The 22,513-nt window shown below is 47.1% G+C and overlaps 1 protein-coding gene across 4 annotated transcripts in view; it reads right to left on the reverse strand.

The window, feature by feature from the left end:
• Positions 1-22,513, reverse strand: part of CTBP2 (C-terminal binding protein 2) — a 130,454-nt gene that overhangs the window by 66,699 nt on the left and 41,242 nt on the right. The window contains exon 1 of one of the 4 annotated variants that reach the window (XM_079312234.1): positions 2,258-2,280. The exons of 2 other annotated variants lie outside the window; for them this stretch is intronic. The gene's annotated coding sequence lies outside the window, so the exon portion shown is untranslated. Of the gene's footprint in view, positions 1-1,235; positions 1,525-2,257; positions 2,281-22,513 lie in introns of those variants that run through there. One more of the 4 variants, XM_079312232.1, reaches the window with a different exon arrangement.

A 22,513-nucleotide genomic window follows, 5' to 3' on the forward strand; every position in this document is an offset into this window, starting at 1 on the left:
GTAATTGCAGATTTGCTTCTAGCTCAGCCTCAAAGGTGTCATTGTCAGAGTTGCCTTCAACAATTAGGCACTGCCTAATTACACTGACCAATAAAACCCAACAAACAAGATGGGCAGGATCCCTGCAGGCTGCTCCCCAATGCCAGGTGCCATGAGGGGAATCCCAACCATCCCCTTCCCAATATCCCCATGGGGATGAGTGAGCATCAGGTTAAAGACTTCTGTGTCGCCTCTCTTGGGTCTTCGTTCTTTAACGTGAATCACTCCACTCTATTTTGAGAATCCTTTATTAAAAGTGCCTATGAGTCATTATCTCTAAACTTGAAACTCTAAAAATGGTAATGTTTGGGTAGTAGTCAGGAATTTTGAAGAATTTGCATTCTTCTCTTTTTGATTTAACAGGAAAAGGAGGGTAACCTGACTCCCAGAGGGTTCGTTTCCCCTTGTCCTGCACAGAAATGCTGCTCCTGGATAGAATCACAACTCATGAAATAAAACTTCTAAACATCTTTCACCAAGTGCAAACCAAGAATTTGAAAAAACAAATACAAAACAAAATACCAAAAATTCTCTTTAGAGAAAGACAAAAAACCCAACAAATGATAACTTGAGAGTATCTATCAGCTTATGTCCATTATAATACTAAAAAAGAGTCCTTAAAGGTAAATCTGTGAACTTTGTGTTAAAATACATGCCTTTGCAGATGCAAAACCCAGTAACTAAAATCATACTGGTAATTATTTATACCTCCAATGCTCCCCACATGAAAGGTAAAGAAGACCCAAAAGGATTAAGAGGGAATTGTTCCCTCTGAGGGTGGGAACAATTCCCACCCTGACACAGGGTGCCCAGAGAAGCTGTGACTGCTCCTGGATCCCTGGAAGGGCTGAAAAGGGCTTGGAGCAGCCTGGGATAGTGGGAGATGTCCCTGCCCCTGGCAGAGGATTGAACTGAATGGGCTTTAAGTTTCCTTCCAAACCAACGTAGGATTCTGGGACTTGCTCTCTGAACCAGGACAAGTTTTGCACCACACAGCACAGCACATAAACTGGCCCATAAGCACCACATGGGGCTTTTTTCATCGAGACAGAGACACCTCATCCTGCTTGATGACATCCCATGGGACACTACTGCCATGTCAGCTTCAGAAAAAAGCTCCTCACCAACAGGGAAAGGTCTCCAAAGAATTGATGGCACATACACCAGTCAGCCTCCACATTTCCCACCTCCATTACCTCAGTGCAGAACTTGCTCCCGTGGTCTCCAGGCACGACTGGCAGAAGAACACAGGAAATCCACCAGAGAAATCACCTTTAAATGTCTCCTGGGTGAACTATGCATCTCTGATGTTGGTGGGCACACAAGCCATCACTTGTGTGTTCCTTGGCCCATGTCAGGAATGAGAGTTTAACTGCTCTCCCACCACATCTGCATTCCAAACTGCTTCAATTCCTGCTGAGATCCCTACCCATCACCATCCACAGGTGTTGTGGGAGGGAGGAAGACACCACAGAAAAAAGCAACACCAATGTGATCTCCAAGCAGAGCAGACTGGGATGGAGCTGAAATCCTTTTGGTTCTCTTGGGCCAAGACTCATGAGGCAGAGAGGAGAAGGAACCAGCAGCTCCTGGGATGGCTCCACACAGATGAAAGACTCAGCTCCAGCACTGCCATTCTTTTACTTTTTGAGCTTGGAGGTGATTCTAAGATCCCATTCATCCTGCTCAACCACCACAAACAGGGATAAGGGTGATGGACTTACTGCTCCATCCATGGGGTTTCAAATCCATGGAGGTGATTCTAAGATCCCAATCATCTTGCTCAACCACCACAAACAGGGATAAGGGTGATGGACTTACTGCTCCATCCATGGGGTTTCAAATCCAACCTGTGCAAGGAATGCTAGGCAAAATATTATAAAGGGAAACTCACTTCCCCCAGCAGCCTGATAAAGCCCATCACAGGAAACATCTGCCATCCTCCACAGAGGACAAAAATCAGGAGGAAGTGGTTGGTCCATGCAGAGAAAAGAAAGTCAGAAATACTAAAATGCACACAGGTCCTGCCCAAGGTAGAAGATCCACTTCTGTGAGCAAAACAGGTTAAATCAGGAGTTTTACAGACTGTCGAGCAGAAAACGGCAGCAGCCCACTTGATGAGGTCAGGGACTGGAGTGGCCTATGGTACTTGTAAGAGAAAACATCTGTTGGTGTTAAAAGGTCAGCAGGAAATGAACACTATTTACTTTGTCCTTACTGGTTGGGCCACTGCTCCTCGAAAGAGAGCCACACATGGCTCAGCTTGGCGCCGTCCCCTCCTCAGCCGCCCACTCAAGTGCACCCAGGAACCCCCCGAGCAGCCCCTGGCAGGGGGATGAGGGTGTCCTTCCCCCTGGAGACCCCAGGGAAAATCCCTCTTCCCTCGTGGCAGGCAAAAATCCTTCACACCGGCTCAGGAACAAGCCGTTAAAATAAATCCGTCAACATAAAAGTGAAAAAACAAGAAGTTTCTTCTGAAAAACAGGAAGCGTGAGGTACATAGCGGCTTAAAATAGCGCCCGCTCCATTTGTTGACAAACCTCGGGTCCCAAGGGCTCGTGCCTGTCTGTAGGTTTTTGTTTTTCCTGCGGGGTGCCGGGTCCCCTCATGGCTGCCCTGTCCTGCCCTGGCCTGGCTGGGAATGGCAGTGCCCCTGTGCCAGGGAGGTCGATGGCCATGGGTTTGGCAGTGCCCCTGTGCCAGGGAGGTCGATGGCCATGGGTTTGGCAGTGCCCCTGTGCCAGGGAGGCCGATGGCTGCGGGGCTGGCAGTGCCCCTGTGCCAGGGAGGCTGATGGCCGCAGTCGTGGCAGTGCACCTGTGCCAGGGAGGCTGATGGCCGTGGGTTTGGCAGTGCCCCTGTGCCAGGGAAGCTGATGGCTGCGGGTTTGGCTGGGAATGGCAGTGCCCCTGTGCCAGGGAGGCCGATGGCCATGGGTTTGGCAGTGCACCTGTGCCAGGGAGGCTGATGGCCGTGGGTTTGGCAGTGCCCCTGTGCCAGGGAAGCTGATGGCTGCGGGTTTGGCTGGGAATGGCAGTGCCCCTGTGCCAGGGAGGCCGATGGCCATGGGTTTGGCAGTGCACCTGTGCCAGGGAGGTCGATGGCCATGGGTTTGGCAGTGCCCCTGTGCCAGGGAGGCCGATGGCCGCGGGCCTGGCAGTGCCCCTGTGCCAGGGAGGCTGATGGCCGCGGGTTTGGCTGGGAATGGCAGTGCCCCTGTGCCAGGGAGGTCGATGGCCATGGGTTTGGCAGTGCCCCTGTGCCAGGGAGGCCGATGGCCACGGGGCTGGCAGTGCCCCTGTGCCAGGGAGGCTGATGGCCGCAGTCCTGGCAGTGCCCCTGTGCCAGGGAGGCTGATGGCCGTGGGTTTGGCTGGGAATGGCAGTGCCCCTGTGCCAGGGAGGCCGATGGCCGCAGGCCTGGCAGTGCCCCTGTGCCAGGGAGGCTGATGGCCCCGGGTTTGGCAGTGCCCCTGTGCCAGGGAGGCTGATGGCCCCGGGTTTGGCAGTGCCCCTGTGCCAGGGAGGCTGATGGCCATGGGTTTGGCAGTGCCCCTGTGCCAGGGAGGCCGATGGCCATGGGTTTGGCAGTGCCCCTGTGCCAGGGAGGCTGATGGCCGCGGGTTTGGCTGGGAATGGCAGTGCCCCTGTGCCAGGGAGGCTGATGGCCGTGGGTTTGGCTGGGAATGGCAGTGCCCCTGTGCCAGGGAGGCTGATGGCCGCGGGCCTGGCAGTGCCCCTGTGCCAGGGAGGCCGATGGCCGCGGGCCTGGCCGCGCTTCCCGTGCACAGCACGTGGCTCCCACAGGAAACCCGATGGAAACCAGCCCTGCCGTGACCCTGATGGAGCCTGAGAGAGTGTTCAAGGCTGGCACCCCCTCGGTAAAACTCAGTCCCAAGTTTTAAGTGTGTAGGAAGGTGGTTTCAGACTTTCCCTCACTTGCTCTTCAGGCGTGTAACAGCGCAATGCTGGCCAGGCAGGATGAGCTGCTGGCACCTCAGGACAAGCTTAAAATGATAAGGTCTGACCCTGAGCCCTAAGCCAACAAAAATTCCTGAATAAGGAATATAAGTACAGCATCTTCTGCAGAACAGAGGAGAAGGGAAACCTTATGCTTCAGCATTCCGTCAGGCTTGTGTGATACTCTCCCATTCCTCAGTAACACAGTCTGGGTTCTGCCTCTCCTTCCTCACAATCACAGAGTCACAGAGGGGTTTGCTTTGAAAGAGTCTTTTAAGATAATGCAGCTCCACCCTTTCACATCTTCCACTGTCCCAGGGTGATCCCAGCCCCAGTGTCCAACCTGGCCTTGGGCACTTCCAGGGATCCAGGGGCAGCCACAGCAAATTTGGGCACCTGTGCCAGGGCCTCACTACCCTCACAGGGAACAATTCCTTCCAAATATCTAACTTGCATCTCCCCTTTTTCAGCTGAATACCATTCCCCCTTGTCCAATCCTGATTCAATCTGCAGAGGTGGAAAGCAGCACCATTTTTAGGTCTTAATTTAAAAAAAAACCCAAAACACATTAAAGCAAGAACAACACTCTCATATGACCTAAAGCAGAATAAAAGGACTGTATGAAAAGCAGGATGAGATATCATCCCTTTCCACATCCCCTGGCCTACAGACCAAGGCTGCCTGTGAGCCCTGCCTGCCTTCTCCTTACACACCACACCAGACACGAAGGGGCCCCTATCCTGAATAGCTAATTATTGGCCCACATTAAATTATTTCTCAAATTAAGATTTGTGGGTTTCCCCTTCGCCTAACAATACGCCTTTGAGAGCAGCACTGCAAACCCACTGGAGCAGGAGCAGCAGTGTAGCTCCATGTGCAATTAGGCCAGCATGTGGATCTTATTGCTCCTAAGGACTCTTATTTGATTTCCCACACCACCAACTGGTGAGAAGTTTTCAAGTCTATATAGAGAAGAATTAGATCACTCTTTGGGGTGGTCGCATCTGGGGTTGGAAAACCAGATGGAGAGCGTTTTTTCTGAGCCCTTTGTAATTGAAGCAGCACAGCAAGTTGCTAGGGAGCAGGCAAACACAATCCCTGCTCTGGGGCAGCCCACAGCAGCACTGGTGCCACGGCTGCCAGCACTCGTAGGCACTGCCTGGAGTGCCAGTGCCAGCAGGGAAAATGGTCACACAGCCTGGGGTTTGTACAATATCCACGTGAAGGTGGGTCTGCTGCAGCCTCTGGGACTTCTGAACACAAACATCTGCACCCCAGGCCATAGAGTCACCAAAGGAACCCAGGGGATGAATTTCTGCAAAGCTCTCAAGAGTAGGCTGAATCTGGGGAATGAGGAGAGTGCAGGAAGGAGCAATGTGGAACCTTCAGCATTTCAAAGCTGAGTGGGAACTGAGTCATGAACACTGCCCTTCCTGAGGTGCATCTGACAGAGACAGGATGGGCATGAGGCTTTCCTAATCAAAACATGTTTTATTGACTGAAGTGAGAGATGGACAAAATGGTTTTATTCAAACCTTGACCAGCAGCACTGCACATACACACAGCTACAGCCTAACCACAGACTGGTGCGAGCTGGAAGGGACCTCAAAGCTCATCTCATTCCCACTCCCTGCCATGGGCTGGGACACCTTCCACTGTTCCAGGTGGTTTCAATCCCTGTCCAGTGTGGCCTTGAACACTTCTAGGGATGAGGCAGCCACAGCTTCTCTGGGTTTCAAGTGCTCTCACAGGGAAGAATTTCTTACTAATACCTAATCCTACCCTGCCCTCAGTCAGTTTGAAGCCATTCTCCCTTGTCCTGACACTCTGGGCCCTCGTCTAAAGCCCCTCTCCAGCTCTCCTGGAGCAATTTTAGATATTGGAAGGGACTCCAAGGTCTCCTCAGAGCCTTCTTTCCAAGCTGAACAGCAGCTCTCTCAGCCTGTCTCCAGAGTAGAACTGTTCCAAATGGCACAGTCTTTGCCAAGGAATGGCTATTTTAGAGACAAAAAGTGCATCTATTTTCCCTGGTGCTTAACCATGTGCCACATTTTAAAACCTGTGAGTTTAAAACCTCCTTATCAGCAGCTAACACGGAGGATGGGTCCCCAAGATGCAGGAAGCATTCTCCCTTCATTTCCTGCTGTTTATTTTCCTCCTTGGAGCTCAGAACATGCAACAATCAAGTCACAAGTCAAACCATAAAAACGAAATTTCTCCTTCAAATGCTGAGTTTGCAGCTGGAGGAGCAGGAGCACATGCAGGCTCCCATGTGGCATCCCTGGGGCAGGGATGGTGAGGGAGGGCTGTTCTTCCTCCCTCCACCAAATATCTCCAAAGCACAGTGATTTGAAGATGAATTAGCAATTCCAGCCTAAGCAGAACACCTTTAAATATTTGTTTGGGATTTTTTTTTTCAGAACAGAGCATACAAATACAAAAACAAATATAGGTCCAGAGTCAGCACTGCACGACTCAAAAACTACACAGATGACTAATTTCTCATGAACATGGCCTGCATATAAACATTCACCTTGGGAATAATCCTGCAAAACTGAACCAGGAGAGCAGGAGGGTGGTGAGGACATCACAAGAGCTCATGGCAGAAAAAAGAGGGAATGGGTGATGGGGAAGTCATCAGGAAAAGGGGCCCAACTGAGGAATTGCCCTTGAAAAGCATATGCAAGCACCTGGACAGAAAAATCCCCTTGAAAAGCACTTTCAAGCAGCTGACTTGGCTGTTTTATCAGGTTTTTGCTTTTTAGACAGTCCACGAGTTTTGTGCATGAAAATAAAGATTTTCCTTTCTGCAAATTATCGGCATTTTGAGTTGGTGCATGAGGAGCACTCAGCTATTTAAAAATTATTACTTCATAGGTGTTTTCATCTTAGAAAAAATAAGAATATTTTTCTTCAAAGACACTAAGCTGACACCTTTGGTATTGCATTTTTCACATCCAATTCCACACTGGTTAGACTTTTCCTTCTCAAACCAGCTTTAATCTGGCCTTCCTTTCTGTATCCACCTTTCTCCTGCCTAAACATGTGGGAGTATAACACAAGTTACACCAGACTGTATTTTCCAACTGTGACTACAATGGACTCTTCCATGGCCCTGGAGCATCTGGGGCCAGTGGGATTTCTGAAATAATATGATGAAATATCTGGGTGACTACACAGCCAACTTTGAGCAGCCAATTTGAAATTTCTGGTTGGTGGCACACCAAGGGAGTGCCAGGTTCAAGTGCTGGCCATCACACAAAGTGTTTCACAATGAATTCTCACTGCTTTCTAACCCAGCTGCCTTGTTTAAAAACCAGTGCAACTCTCTGAGGTAGACAAATAATTAATTCCAACCCAAACTCTAAAGCAACAGCTCCCAAACTTTCTTTCCTGGCTGCGACCTCATTTTACAGACCAGTAGCTCTGTGAAACCCCAAACAGCAGAATAAATATGGAACAAAATGAAATTTCCCACAGGCTCATGACCTTGCTCATAACTTCCCCAAACCTCATTCTGGAGCCATCACTCCACTCTGGGAACTGCTGTAACACAAATGATGTTGGAAATCCACACCCAGCCACTGACAAAGCAGTGGCACCCATGGAGACACCAACAGCTCCATGGTCATGGATGGGAGCCCAACACCTTTGGTTCTGTGATAAAACCCTTATTTACCCCATGAGTTCAGTCTGGTTTTTCCCAGCAATGCCCCCAAATCTCTCCATCTGGTTTCACAAACAGCAAAATCCCAAAATGTGGCTGTTACTTAAGAGCATCCTAAATAAATCCCTTTCAGATTTTATCTCTTGGCATTTTTTATTGCCACAAGACAGATTTTAGCTTTAGGGGAACTCCGGTGCTTTCTGCACACTGCTGAGGATGCAGTCAGTGTCACAGACATCAATTATCAAGCCAAATGACTTGCTCCACTATGTAACTCTGGTGGCAGGAGCTGAGATTGGAATTAAGGCTTTCCTGGTTCCCAGAACGGATCCGACACAATCACAGTTTCGCAGCCAACTGTACAAACGGGATGTTTCCAGGCTGGATATCAGAGACCAGCAAAGGGAAAACAAACAATGGGAATCACTTCAGAAAAACTTGATCTCTTCCTCTCTGACTCCAAGTTCATGATTTTGGCACCATCCCTGATGGTGGTGACTTACACAATAAAAAAGGCAACAAGCAAGTTCATGCAGTAGAGTGGGGGTAGAGCAACACAGATCCTGGGGAGGGATTTTCTGGCCATCTGCCCTTTTTCTGACATATTTTAAGAGATGAGAAATCCCCAAAATGGTTTATTTGGAGGGCTGGACCATGAGCTGGAGCAGCATGGCTGTAATGCCTGTAAAGTGACATTCCCTGCACAGACACACTGTATCCCAGGGCAGCAACCTGAACAGCAAACACAAGGATATTCCCCTACATGTGCAGAAAACCAAGGATAAAAATTTAGTCCTTTGGCTCCCTATTGCTGTTAAAATTAATTGCCACATAAAATTGCTGATTCCTACCAAATGAAGCTACACAATTTATCAACTCAAGGATAGAGCAAACTCACTCGTGGTTTAAATACGTTATCTGAGTTATTACAGGATTCTGCACCAGTGACAGTTTTATGGATAATGTAGGTTTTGTAAATTCATTAGTACAGGACGAACTTTCAAAGCAAACAAAGGCATTAAACAAACACCACAATACTGTATTTACACACAAATTAGATTTCCCTTCCCTTTCCAAAGCCGTGCTGGGATACTTGGAGGAAAAATAGAAAAGAGGATCTGCTGTAACACTACAGGAAGGGAAAACAGGGCTCTTCATTAGCACTTGAAACAGTGGGGGCTGAGCTCAGACCTGTGCTTCCTGACCTAATACATGAGCAGGTCACTTGTTGGCTTCTGATTCAGCCCCTCCAAGCTCTTAAATTGTTGAAGAAGCATTTCTATAGCACAAAAGGAGACTGGACCTGCTCCAGAGCCCTTTTTGCAGCCCGTGGCATCCTTCCACTGATTTCAGCAGGCTTTAAAACAAGGGCATGATATCCCTTAATTAAAAGGACCATGTCATCTGGAATCTACCCCATTTCAACCAAAGTTAAAACCAGTTTCAAACCTATTCCTGGGTGTATCCCCCTGCCCTTTTCTCATTGATTAAATGCTCTCCCTCCCAGCTGAGATAGGAAATAGCTGCCAAGCTGACACAGAACATGGGAGAAAGAGAAAAATTGCATCTCTATGACTTGCTGTCAAACCAAAGGATACACGGAAAATAAGAAGAAAAACATCTTTTGGACTTTCTTACAACAAGAGATGTTAAGAACAATTTCAGAAGGAAGCATAAATTTTCAGCTGATACTGCTTCTCCTGCAAGAAATCTCATGATGGAAACTGTTTTAACCTGTACTTGCTGGAAGGAATGACTAACATTGCTATTAAAAAAAAAAGAGTGACTGTAGAAAAAAAGCACTGTTTTTCTCCACTTTTCCATTCTGTTTACTCTGTGCATTTATCACCAGCATGTGTAGAAGCAGCCTCACTCTTTCCCCTGTGCAGGCAGTGAGTTAGTCACACTTTCCCCTGTTGTGTAGCTCCTTTAGTCAGCAGCAGGGAAGTGATAAAGATGAAAAAAACTAAACAAAACCAGGAAAACGCAATTGTGAAAAACACAGAAGTTAGCAGGAGGTCCTTGTAGGCAAATGTAATATTCAAATCGATTTGGCTTGCTTTAATTTAGGAGACTGCAATCTGGAAAGGAGCTCCTGCCTCTCCACACAGCCTTTCCTCTGAAGGAAGTGCATGAAGGGTTCAGGAGAGGGAGGGCAAGGACACAGGAGAGGCTGCAGAGCTGCAGGAACCCCTGGTGCAAAGTCCAGGCAAAAACATTTCAGAAACTGAGAAACTGCTGCTAGAGAATAGATGTGAACCCCAGAGTCAGTGCCAGCTTCCAAGCCCAGCAGGGCACTCACTTCTGCTCACCAGGTGTTAAATAACCTGCCCACAGCAGGAACAGCCCGAGTTTTGTGGCCAGGGTAATGTAATTATGCACCACTGTTTCATTCTTGGGGGTCTACTTATTAAAAATGCATTAAAGAAATAAATCACTGTTGACTGCGTCTTCCCCCTTCCCTTTTTGGCTGGGCTGGGGAAATGAATCTTTAAGAAGAGTGACTCCTGGCTTAAATAAACCCAACAAAAGCAGGAACAATAAGAAACTCCCAAACTTTATTTCCAGACTCACAGCAATCGTTCATTTTCCATTAAATTATTTGCTACAATAAGTACATGGAGTAGCAAAGATACCAAATCACCCTAATAAACCTATACAAAATTATCATCCTAAACCATCTGGAATCACAGTGTTCTGGTGGGCAATTTTCCAGTCTTGGGACTTATTCCTGATTATAAAAACCACGGATTGGTCACAGGCAGAGCAGGGAGAAGCTGAGACTTCACATTTATTAGGCACAAATCTGCACCAACCTGCTTGAATAATGTAAAGGCCAGGTAGGATCCTGCCTCCAAGACTCTGAGGTCCAAATCCCACAGACACCTGCTGTGCACGACCAGAGCTGGCTCTGTCCCTGCAGAGAGGGGTGTGGGATGGACACCAGCCAGCTCCACCAAAACTCAGGGAAGAAAGGCTCCAAGTGCCATCAGTGAACCCACCAGTGCTGTCACAGTTTCATCAGCAGCTGTGGGTGTGGGCAGGTCTCTGGATGATGGGGTTGATGCTTCAAGGTGTCCAGGAGATGGGGAAGAACAAGGGGATGAGGCTGTTCTGCCTTCCCTGCACTGCAGTTTGGGGAGCAGCCCAGGGTGCAAATCCCATCACTCTAACCCACGGCTGCCCACACCATCCTTTCATTTCCCACTTCAAAACATCCTTCTGGCTCTGTAAGGACAAGGATTTGGCTTAAATCAGCACCAAAGATTAGCACACTTCCACTTAAAACCAACCCCAAATCTGAGATATTCCCAGTGCAGAACCCAGTCAGCAGGATTTGGGAATGGTCCAGCTCACACACAGTTGTCCCATCCCAACACTTCCCTGACCTGCAGCCTGCTCCTTCCTGGTTTCCTGCCCATGGCAGGGGGTGGAACTAGATGGGCTTTAAGGTCCCCTCCATCCCAAACCAGTCTGTGACTCTATGACCCTGTGACATCCTTCTGGGAAAGCCCCAAGTCACCAGCAAGGCAACCTGGAATAAAACCACCTACAAGCTTCTACAGAAAAACACTTCCCTGACACTTTTTTCCCTCTCGGTGTTAGTCATCAACCTCCCCAAATATAAAAACAGCTGAATTTAGCCTGGCCAGGCACTCCTGTCAAATATTAAAAAAAAAAAAAAAATGGCCAGCAAGAGGCTGTGCAATCTCATGTGAGCATTTCTGTCCCTGAAACAAATCTTAATTCTCTAAGGATCGTCTCACATGCCAATGGGAAGCTCAGTAAGGGATGAGATATTTAATCTAATCTGCTTTCAAAATAATTTTGTTGGCATTGATTGCACTGAATTGTATCTATGGGAAAGAATTTAAAGTAAGAGCAAATACAGACATATATGAGCCAGTCAAGTAAGTGTCTGTTACCATTACTGTTGGCTGATAATTACAAAGAAAACAATCTAAATATTAATGTAAGGTAAAACCACCTGGTTCAGGAAGCCAGCACACAGCTGTGTTTTTAAAAATTATTCCAACATATGCAATATTACAAAAAAAAATCTCAAAAATGGTGTGGATTTAAATTATTTTGCTTGACTCTTCTCTTGTTCCCCCAGAAAATCACCCCTAAAATCTGAGCTGTCTGCAAGCCCAGCTGTTTCCTGGCTTTTCTATGCAAATTGTTCTCCCTGGATTTTATTGTGTGCATGTAGATGTCTCTCAGAACACACTCAAGTTTGAATTAGGGGCCCTACTTCCATCAAAGGGCATTCTTGTAAAATAAGCTGCACTCTCACAGTATCTGACACGGAATTATTGTCCCATAACTCAGGGGTGTCCTAGCAGTTCTGTATTAAACACAGCTCTGGAAAAGTCCCACAGGGAAAAGCACATGAAGGGACATGGAGAGTCACTCAGATGTAAGCCTGGAAAGGCAAGAATTCCATATTTTCCTGCCAACCCACAGGGCTCACACCATGTGCTGGGTGAGGATGTGCCTCCTGCCTTGCTGCTGAATTTTCACCTTTCATGATTAACTAAACACCAATTGCATTATTGTGTAATTAGGTTAAATTAAAACTTAGCTTAAAGCAGGAAACACTTCCTTTTCAATTCCAATCAAAACCATTTACTTCATTTTCAGTTTGATATTAGCACCTCCCTCCAGCATGACAAATTTAAAATTATTACTGTATGACAGCAGGAAAACCAGAAAGTAAAGTTACTGTGGTAGCTGGTCTGAAAGCTCACAATTACCAGAAAATGAGGAGATTTCTGCTGCTGCTTTTCATGCTTATTTCCTCCCCAGTTCCCCACTGACTTTCTGGCTTTGCTACAAAAAAGAAACTCAAATGGTAAAAAGTTGTCCAAGTTATTTCCACCCCACTAGGATTTTTTAACCCACTTCACCTACTGAGCTCACCCTATATATCAGCACTTTCTATCCACCCATTGGACAGCCAAGGCTGTAGTGTGTTTCAAAATATATATGAAAACTGTATCAGCACTGAAATGGTCAAATTCATGTTATTTATCAAATTCTAGCCTTAGGCCAAAGTATTTTTCTGGTAAACCCCAAAATACTGTTAGATTCATAACAACTGCTGCCCTAACATGCACCAGTACAGCCAGCCTGGAGAGTTTTCTTATGTGGCTCTTGAATATTTTATGTGCAGACTTTGTGCCCCAAATTCTGTCCTCACCCATGGATATTCACAGAGTCACAAATGTGGGGACACCATGTGAGAGCAGAGTCTGTCCCACACTGTTTAGGAACCAAAGGATAGTCTGTGGTAATAAAGTATTTATTATGCTCCACAACCCTGCATCTGACTGGCTGTACTTCCTCCCCTCTCCATCAGAGAACACTGGAGCCCTCTGCAACTTCTGCTCAAAACTTCTCAGGTTACATATCTTTATTTTTCTTACAGATTTTCCTATAGGATTGTGTCTCTGCAAGGAACCATTTGGCAGTTAAGGCAGTTTACCCACAAACCCAGAGTGCTGTTTGGCTTTTTTCTCCTTGTTGCCTCCATTTCTCTGGAATGACATCTCTGGCAGAGTGTCCAGAATCGATTTCCTAAACACAAATATGAGCCCACAAAATGCACTGAATGGAGCAAAAAGCCACACCATACTTTGTTAACCAGCACTGTACCAGTCTCCAAAGGAATCCATCATGCACCAGGAGAGGAAAATAATGAAAGCACTGTATAAACTGCTTAATCCTGCTCCCAGTACAGACCCTGACATGTGGTGGGAAGTTCCTGACACAGAGGGTGATGACCTGGCACAGGTGCCCAGATTTGCTGTGGCTGCCCCTGAATCTCTGGCAGTGCCCAAGGCCAGGTTGGACACTGGGGTTGGAGCACCTGGGACAGTGGAAGATGTCCCTGCCCTGGCAGGACAGGCTTTAAGGTCCTTTCCAACCCAAACCATTCTGGGATTCCATGAAACCTCCCTCCCCTTCCCTCTGCTGTGCCACAGTGATATTCCCACTTCACTGCTCTCAGGAGCAGCTCAATAAACTGGGAACCCAGCTGCAATTCCTGCTGCCACCAACAAGGCAATGAAGGCACAGCACCAGGGAGATCCTTAATCTGGATTCCCCAGGGGATGTGCATCAAAGAGCTCGCTGTCCCCTGAGTCCCTGCAGAAATCCCATATCCAGAGGGTGGATGGGGCTGCTGGGAGGTGGAGGATCACACCCTGCCCTCCCTCCCTGGGCATGTTGCTGTTGGCACCAAAACAGAGAGACCTGCAGGGGATGTAAGGAATTGAAATGGAAAAACCAGGAAATAAAATGTAAAAAGTGTATTGTGAGCAAGTGATTGAAGGAAGTAGCAGAGCCCTTAACAAATTGGTTATTTGTCTGGTTAGCTGATGCAGAAGTGGAACAGGAAATTAATTCAATATGCCCCAGACTTGCATTTCACTATTATTTTCTGAGGTTTTTTCTTCTTTTTTTTTTAATTTTCATACACATATAGAAGCCAAAAAGTAAGGTATTTCTGGGCAAGCCAGCATTTGATGCTGATGAGACTTCAATTAAAAAGATCTAATCGTTATCTGAGCTAGACTACAGACTGGCTTGGAAATGAAAGAATAAAATAACACCAATTCAGAAGAAAAGACCCTGTTCAGAACCCACCTGGCTACCAGCAGGTCTTGATTTGTTGAAAAATATCCCAAACCAGTAGGTAACAGTCACACTCAACAATAAACCTTTATGAACAAGTTCCCACTCTCTGTGCCTCACACGATATGGCAGCCTGCCAGTAATTTTGCTTTAAATATGAAAATGGATATCAAATCCAACTTTTCAGATAAAATAATGGCACGGGAGATTGATGGCATTGCTACACTGCACAATGACCATTTAAAACACTTTTGGCTGCAGTTACAAGGCTCCAGTGACCTCCAGAACTAGAGAAACTCCACGCAGCTTCAGGAGAAAATAAAATTAGTGCTTCACAATGAAGAAGCAAAGTGATTCAGTGCTTTTCCAAGAGGTACTCGCTGCAGTTAGCACTTCTGCAATGACACCAGTGCTCAGGGTCGTGTTTAGAAAAGGAACAAACACTCTGAATTTCCATAAATGAAATGTCTGCTGCTGAGATGGCACTAAAAATGGTACTGGGGGTGCCAGGGAACTGAAGTGGAATGGAAATAGGTTTTTCATTATCATTGTGGGGAACATCACTCCCCCACCACGCGGTCACGGCACAGGAGTGGGCAGTAAGAGGATGGCAAAAGGCAGAAAAGAGAGACAAAAGGGAATGAAGCTGGAGGAAGAACACAGGAGGAGAAATGAGCTGAGACTACAGCTGAAGGCAGAGTGGATGGAGCAAGAAATGCCAGAGGAAGAGAAAGCAGAGGAGGCACCCCCATCACACCTACAGCTGACTCACATTTCGGGTTACTTTCATTATTTCTTTGTATTCCGGCAGCATCTGGCATCTGCTGCTGAGATGAGAGCTGTGTTGTGCCAAGTGTGAATCAAGACCTTTCTGCTCATCAGCTGAAAATCCAAACAGACAAAAGGGAAAACTAAGCAAGGAACCAGTCCTGCCTGGGGTGGCCAGGAGCTGCAGCAGCAACAGAACCCACATAAACACCACTTTGGTTATCTCAAAGTACAGAGATAACATCTATTTTTTTTTTCTACATTAAGAGCTGGTTCTTTCAAGTGGTGTTTAGAGCTCTCAGGATCCATCTGCCCCTCAGTAAGGATAGATCAAATGTTTGGGATTTTCAGGCACTGTCTGCATTTGCTGCTGTAAGCAGCTACAACCCAGCTGTGCTGCCATCAGGAACCCAGTGGGCTCTTCCAAGCATCCAGTACAGCCACAGACATTTAAGTTCATCTGACACCCATCAGGCTACAACAATCCTGGGTCTGAAGCTCCCAGGCTCATCCTTGGACTGCCTTGCACCCTCCAGGCTCAGTAGTCTTATTAACTTGTGGAGTAAAAAGTCAGGAGAGCATTCCTCTTGTATTGTGCCATGGAGCTGTGCAGAACTAATTATTGTGCAAACAGAGCTCTAAATCATTAACAAAAAAATGATTATAGCATCTGCCATCATTACTTGGCCCATTACTTAAAAAGCTGGATGCAATAAATAGGATGGGGAATAGCTGGTATTACACTTACAGAGCTCAAGAATCTGGGATGTCAGAAAATGAGCCCTGCCCGGAACAGTTACACTTGGGCTCTGTGAGTACTTTGTAGTCAGACCAATACAGTAAGCCCTTCAGCCCCAAGCACTTAGAAAACCCACCAGATAATCATTAAAAGAATGAAAACACTGTGGTATTTCTCCCAGGCCTTTTGTCTTTTCTTCTTGCTCTCTGGAACTTTCATAAACTTACAGTTTTACATTTCCCCATTAGATTTCTTAGATAAATATTTTAACTAAGTCAAAATACCACAACTTGAAATGGGGATGGCTTTTCTTTATTTACTTTCTTCCATGCTGGCTGCCAGCTCTGGGAGAATCAATTCCAGCCAACAGCAGCTGCTGTGGTGGGGGTGCAAGTGCCCCCCACTCCTCTCCCCTCCTGCAGGGGAGCCCCATCACCCCTCAGCCTCCAGAAGAGGCATTTTCAGCAGGACCCCATTTGTCACATGCCATCTGGGGATGCCTCATCCCTGACAGTGTTTAAGACCAGGCTGGAAGGGCTTGGAGAAACCTGGGATAGTGGAAAGTATCCCTGCCCATGGCAGGGGGTTGGAATTCAATGCCCTTTAAGGTCCTTTCCAACCTAAACCATTCTGTGCTTCTGGAACCTCCAGAGGCAGTTGTAGAGTGGAAAGCCAGGCTTGGAAGGCACCTTCCAAAGAGAACCTCACTGTGCTGCCCATACAACAACCAAGCAGAGCATTCTGCTACAGTTTTATTTCTATCAGAACTGAGCACTCAGAAGTTTATCACCCATCCTGGAAACACATGGATGTCCCAGGCTTTGGCAGAACTTTGATCTGGAGCCTATCTGGAATGGCCATGTGCTGGAGCAAGTGGCCATCAGGAGCTGCCCCCCTTGCTGGCAGAGGATGACACAGGCAGCTCATCCCTGGCTACTGCTGCAGGACCAGGGGCTAGCTCTGCAGCACACACAGATGAGTCCACCAGGTCCAACAGGACAATCCAGAGCTCCAGCACACACACTACGAGTTTACAGCTAAAATATGACCAAGACCCCACTCCCCCAAGGCAAATTCCTGACAGGAATCCAGGGGTCCATGGCTGGAAGGGACCTCAGTGACTGACACCTTTGGGCCATGAAGTTTGAGACATTTTTCTCTTTAAATAAAATACACTTTCTTTTACATTCAGCCTAAATTTCTCAGTGTCATGGTTAGCAGTACAGGCAGCATCCCCAGCAGGGTCCACCAGATGCTCCACAGAGGAATTCTTAACACCCCTCTCTGCCAATTCCCACCTGACACACACAACTTTTCTTCATGACTAACCAACACCCTTTTATTAAACATTTCTCATTTGAATCCCCTCCTCAATTAGCTCTTCCTCTCAGAGCTTTTTTCCAGCCTCACACCCTCGCTGTGGCTACATTATCCCTTCCCTTCTTGCCTGATCAGAGGTTCTGTGCTGGCTCCTCTCCAACTCTCTCTGCTCTTCAATGCAACCATTTCACTTAAGAGCCTGGCAAGCTGGTTTGGTTTTTTTCCCCCCATGTCTGTTTTACACAATTTCAAAGCAATGGAAAAAAAAAAAAAGGCATATTTTCCAGTATGATGAATAACAATCTTACATTGCAGCAGCTCAGCTCACCCATGAATAGGGCACTTTTTGAAATAATGAATACAATAGCTGGTATGGTAAAACAGTGCACAATGGAGGTCTGTGGAAAGGAGGGAGAATGGAAGTGCAACTTCCTCACCTGCCTCTCTAGAAAGGTGCCAAAGGAGTCAAAATGAAGCAGAAAGAATGAACTTCTCTGAAGACCTCTTTGAATTTTGATATAGAGGCGCAGATTAATTAAGTCTCCTAATCTGTTTCTAAACCTTTATCTTCACTAGAGGAAAAAAAAAGGGGAAAACTAAAGGTAAATGCAGTACAACATCCAAATGGGAGCAGGCAGTGCACTGTTCATCTGCTGTACTGGATACACTGGTCATCTCCAGGGATGCATCCTCAAAACCAACGAAGACAAGGACTAACAGAAGCCACCCCTGTGCTAATTAAACTGTTTCACAGAAAATGACCAGACCTCCCTGCAATTGCTAAGCTTAGTGAGATTCATTTCTGAGGTACCCCAGGGACAACATAAGCTGTGCCCAGGGTGCCATAAGGTCCCTGTGGCCAGGCTGGGCACAGCCACCCCTGCCCAGTGCCACCAGTCCTGAGCTGTGAGTCAGCTCCCCCAGCAGCACTCCTCTTCCTACCGCTGGCACAGCCATTAAAAAGGTTTTTTCCTGTGGTTAGTTTATATGCTGCAGCTCATTAACATCTCCTAATACCAGAACTTGAGGCTAATTAGGCATGGCAATCCTGAGGAACATATTCTCTGTTCATCTTCCCAAAGCAGGATGCTCCTTGGCGGCCCAGCTGTAGCTCCACATGCTACCATGAGGGTATCACCCTGGAAATAAAAATACTCCAGGATCCCACACATTACACAGCAGGGATCCCATACTTGTTAGTTGATGGCACAATTTACAGGCTGTTTTGCTTAAAAATTGGAAGCATCTCTGTCATCAAGGCAGATTCCTGCTCAGCAGCCTCAGGGAATTTCCCCAATAGTTATCAATACAACCATGGCTTTCACAACAAAAACTATGGACTTGAGAACAAAGGGACAAAGTAGTTAGAAAACTTAGGAGACTTAAACAAAGAGCATTCGACAGAACAATGCAAGTGGGAATTTTCTCCCTATGGCTACAAATGCACAGGAACAAACAGGCTGAGAGCTCTGAGACAAACTTCATGCACATGGAATACTCCTGGGAGCAGGCTGTCCACGTACACATCACCTAGGAGTAACACCCACTGCAGCAACAGGTACCCCAGGAACACCAACAGATGTGCAGGGGAACTGTGCTCACCACTTCCATAAGCACAGAAGCTCCTGAAACCTGCTTACCCACGTCTCCTGGACCACACAAATGCTGACCATTTCAAAGCTCCCTTTGCCCACTGGATGTTTGTGTTGTAGTTTTTTCTTCAGTGCAAACTGTGGTTGTTTTCTTCTGCCTGTTTTCCAAGATCGTCCCTTCCAATGCCTTAGGTCTGATAAAAATTACTCTGACGGTGTACCAGTTGTAAATGAAGAAAGCACTGGCCAAACCTGTCTGGTCTCTAAATTCCCACAGATTTCCTTTCAACATCTGCATTTTATACCTAAAAGCTGAGAAAATCAAAAAGCAACTTTTGAATAACTAAAGCAAAAGGTCCATATCCTGTATTTGCCTCCTCAAGGACCCCATGGTCCTTGGTTCATGATCCATGACTGGAGAATGGGATCCTCTGAGGAATCAGAATGCAACTACAGACAGCAGGAAGGATGATTTCATGCCTTTCTGCTCTTGTAAAAACGCTGAAGCATCTTTACAGATGATGAGAAGAGCCAAGGGAGGAGCTGTGTCCATGGGCAAGGATGCAGTGTGCCACTGAGAGAGCAGAGCAGCACAAGTGAAGGAACAGCAGCATCCCCCTCTGAATCACCTGCAGCCATTCCTCTCCTCTGTGGTGGGTTTTTTTCCTCCTCCTTTTCAAATCCTTCCTCTGGGAACTGAGTGGGAACACTGGAAGTGTGAGCCAAATTCATTGCCCGAGGCAGCAGAGACCTGCCTTCAGCTGCCCTCTTATTTGCATTTTTCGAATGGATTAATTTTGAAAAGCTTTTACAAACCTGGCCCACAGACTACAAGCTGGAAACAGGAAAAAATCCTGGACAGCAATGAAGAGTCCACCTAAACCCTAATTTAAAGGCTATCTTCATGCAAATTTTCCCTCACTAGATACCTCAGTATAAAAATGTTTATCCACTCTTCCTCTGGAATCATTTCACATCACCAGTGTGCCACCCCAGCCAACTACAGAGCTTCACGCGGGGACAATGTACCCAAAACTCCAGGAGGAAAAAGAAAACAAGGATTTTCATTTTGGGCCAGCTCAATCCAAACTGGAATTTTGTTTGCTTTGAGCTGTCCAAGCCACTGACGTGTCGGAGTCCAGTGAAGCATTAACCCATTTCACTAAGCAAGCAACGTATCCACCCTCTGGGCACAAAAGCTCATTTTTGGCACCGAAATGAGGGCTGGAGCTCCAGAGCCAGGCTCTCCACACAGAGCAGGAGCTATGGAGTGGGTCCCCACACCTTTTCCCAAGGAGAACCAGCACTTCCAAAGGAGCAGAAAGCAAGGCAGACTGGCATCTGCAGAGGTGCCAGGGTTTTGTTTGCCTCCGAGCAAACCTGGCAGCACGGGCAAGCCTGACTTCTGTGCTCTGTGCTGGATGATCCTTGGCAAGGAGGTGTGCCCAGAGTGAAAGCCATGGAAAATAGAGCAGGGATTCTGCAGCACTGCAGGGTTAATTTGAATCCCTGTGCCCAAGGAGTGGCTGTGCACTGGTTTGTTCCCGTGCTCTTGGCAGAGCGCTGCTGCCGGCAGGAGACTCCACCACCGAGCTGCTTCCTGGCACTCAGCTGCCTTGGCTGGAGCTGCTCCTGACTCCTAGCACAAGTAGGGTTTGTAAAATCATTTCTGAATCCTTGTCATGGTCTCAGCAATGGCCAGCAGTGCTCGTGTCCCAGCAGCCACTCACCATCCACCCTCTTCCCTGCCAGGCACAAAGCTCAGAGCAGTGTCCTGCTCCCTGGTGAGGGCTCCTTAGCACAGTCAGTGCCCAGCAGGACAGGGACCCTCCTTTGTCTCTCCTGGCCAGATGTGCACTCACTAGCCCAGACCACAGCCAAGAGCTGTGGCCATGAGATATGACCCACCTGGGACAACATTCACCATCATGAGATTCCCAAACAAAGCTCTGTCCCAAAGAGAGCTCTGCTTCCACAGATTTCAAACAGATTAGATGATTAATCCTTTATGGTTGATTCCCCATCCTTGGACATGTTCAAAGGTTGGATGGGGCTCTGAGTAACCTGGTCTAGTGGAAGGCATCTCTGCCAGCAGAGGGTTGAAACTGGATGGTCTTTAAGGCTCCTTCCAACCCAAACCATTCTGTGATTCTGACAGAGAGCCACTGAAGCTGTCCCTGCAGAGAAAGCCACCTTTGAGGGACACAGCCCAGGGACAGAGCTGCTTGCTGCCATCTGCATGCCCACATTTGGGGCAGCACTGCCAGGGCTTTAACTGAGCAGGCATTTCTCTCCATCTTCACTTTGAACAATGTTGTGCTGTTCCAGTATTGTACCAGTGAACTCACAGTGACCCTGTCAAATAAATATTTTTCCTGAGTAACACTGTTTTAAATATATTCATTTAGTATCCTTATTTGAAAACACTGGACAAATTAAACGACTGTAAAATTTGACTTTCCAGTATTTTGTGTTCAGATAAACTCCTACAGCACCCTCTTCCATGGCAGCCAGCCCATATTTCCAAGTAACTACAGTTTTAAAAAGCCAACTATGTTTTTCAGTATCTATGCATTAATCATCCCTGCCAGTTCAAGAATTATTCTTGAGTTCAAAGGAAAAAGTCTAAGGAAGAGGAATGTGTGTGGAGCTCCTCTTCAAAAAAGCTGCAGCCCAGCCATCCTGTATCCCAGCTCTTCCCACGGACCCCATCCCCAACCAGGGACCCCCCACAGCATCTCTGAGGTTCCCCTACTGCTTCCATCAAGACTGGAGTGTAAGAAGCATTTCTGTCTGACAAAGGCAATGCTGAGGCTGCTGAAAACACTGCTGAGAGAAGTCCTGTGCTTCCAAAGAAGCCACATTAATTGAATGTGGCTACAAAATAGTTCAGATTCTCAGCAAGGATTTGGTAGCAGAGGAGAACACGCTGTGACCAACCGTATTTCTAACACAGTATGAAAAGCAGTTTCAGTACACGCTGCCAAAAAGTGTCAAACAGGCTCAAAAATGCTTGTCCACAGAGAAGGGGACAACACTTCCAAAGGCAGGAGCAGGGAGGAGAACAGGTCAGGCTGAGGGGCAGTGTGGGGCTGCCCAACATTCCCAGTGTTTCAGCGAGCACCAGGGGGAAACATCAATTGCACAGTGCCCAGTGCACGCCCCTGGTTTTATTGGATTTTCCTTTGCTCTCGTATTTTGAGAAAGGTTAAATATGTCAAACATTAGTCTACAAAACCTCTCACACAAATCCTCTTACTCACATGATCTTTCTAAACAGCCCCAATCTCTTCAACTACGCAGACATGGCTACAAGCTGTGACTATTGATAGGACAAGGGTGAATGGCTTTGAGCTCAAAGAGAGGAGGGTTAGATGGGATATTGGGAGGAAATTCTTCCCTGTGAGGGTGGTGAGACCCTGGCACAAATTGCCCAGAAAAGCTGTGGCTGCCCCATCCCTGGAAGTGACCAAAGCCAGGTTGGATAGGGCTTGGATCAATCTGGTCTAATGGAAGGAGGGGTGGAAATGGTCTTGAAGGTCCCTTCCAACCCAAACCATTCCATGACTGTGTGATTCATTTTCAGCCATCTCAAGAACCTCCTGAGCTGCAGAGTGAGGGGTGGCCTTCCCAGCACACACTCACTGGGACACTCTGAGTACCCTCATAACAGCATTATCATATTTTCCATATTTTCTCACCCATTCTTCCCGTGGTCTCACTCCTTGCCTGATCTTTTGTGACTGGCTGCACACTGAGCAGATGTCTTCATCGAGCTGTCTGCAGCAAC

The sequence above is a fragment of the Erithacus rubecula genome (genome assembly GCF_903797595.1).
Source record: "Erithacus rubecula genome assembly, chromosome: 9".
NCBI lineage: Eukaryota > Metazoa > Chordata > Aves > Passeriformes > Muscicapidae > Erithacus > Erithacus rubecula.